Source organism: Penaeus monodon, chromosome 29, assembly GCF_015228065.2.
Source record: "Penaeus monodon isolate SGIC_2016 chromosome 29, NSTDA_Pmon_1, whole genome shotgun sequence".
In the NCBI taxonomy this organism is placed as follows: domain Eukaryota; kingdom Metazoa; phylum Arthropoda; class Malacostraca; order Decapoda; family Penaeidae; genus Penaeus; species Penaeus monodon.
In genome coordinates this window covers 9,769,707-9,771,006 of record NC_051414.1, presented here as the reverse complement: position 1 = coordinate 9,771,006, position 1,300 = coordinate 9,769,707, and positions in this window count along the sequence as shown.

Here is a 1,300-nt window from a genome sequence, read left to right as displayed (position 1 = left end):
ATCTACGTGAAATAAAAGTTTAGACAAAAAAAACAGACGTTGCAATGAAACAGCTGTGCAAATTGACAATTTATCTATTATCCCCTTTAGAAAAGATACAAACTTGATAATTCCACGTACATTTTTTTATACATTTGGAATATAAAAAAAATAAGAATATGTTTCTTTTCCCCTAAGCCTAAGTCTCACAGCAAAATTCAATGCTAAGATATATATATATTTTTTTTATTACACACAATACCCTTTCATTAATGAAAAATCGCAGATTCAACTTCAATGCAAGGTATTTTTTATTAAAACAAACATTTAAGTAACATTCATTAATTTGGTTGCAGTGTACCTAAGTAAAAATGTGGACCCTCACCTCTGACAAGTAGATACTGGATGAAAACTATGTTCATTAGATACTAGGATCATCTCTCACTGCACAGTCAGAGGAACCTCTGTCAGATCTCTTAACTGATTCTCATTCTTCAAGCGACACTGTTTTGGCACAAGGTTCTTCTTCATTGTCCCTGTAGCTCCCATTCCTAATAACGAGAGAATTTCTAAGAGCTTAGGCGTAGTAAAATAAACTGTCAAAGAAGATACTCCCTCTTTTGACTAAATTTACAAATCTTAGGGCTGCAGCTTCTCCTATCTTAAGGGTATTCCACTCTGAAAGATGAAGAGTCCAGTTCTTTATACTCTCAAAAGCAAGTCTTCCTTATCCTGAAGAAAACTCAAAGTCTAGGACTTGGCTAAAACAAAGATCTTTAGGCCATATGGGTCTGGTGTCCGAGGTGTAAATTGCTTAAGGTTTGTTCTGCCTGTAAACAGAATGATCATCTCATCAATTGTCTTACCAAGAAATATGTTTAAAGTAGCAAGATGTACATTTTTGCTTACTCACTAGCATGCTCCAGCACGAAGGGAACAAATTTGCTCCACCTAAAAGGATGTGTTCCTGATCTGTCATAAACAAGCTTTTAAATGTTTCAAAACATGTATCACTCGATAAACTTCCCCTTAATCAGTTCCACACTATAAAGGTGTTTCGTAACACAAATAAAAGGAATAATAATAGCTTACTTACCCATGGGTGCGACGATATTGCTGAAGAGAAAGTTCCCCCATACTTTTCTCCAGCCAGCCGCCATGGAATTGGTTAATCACGAAGATGACACTTTGAACTTGTTGTAAAAACTCCATAGAAAACGTGAATAAAATATAAAGCATAAACTTTCGTAAATTACGCGACGCCTCCGACTTAAACAATGGAACTAATTTGGGCCAGTTTTACTTAGTTCAGGGCTGAATG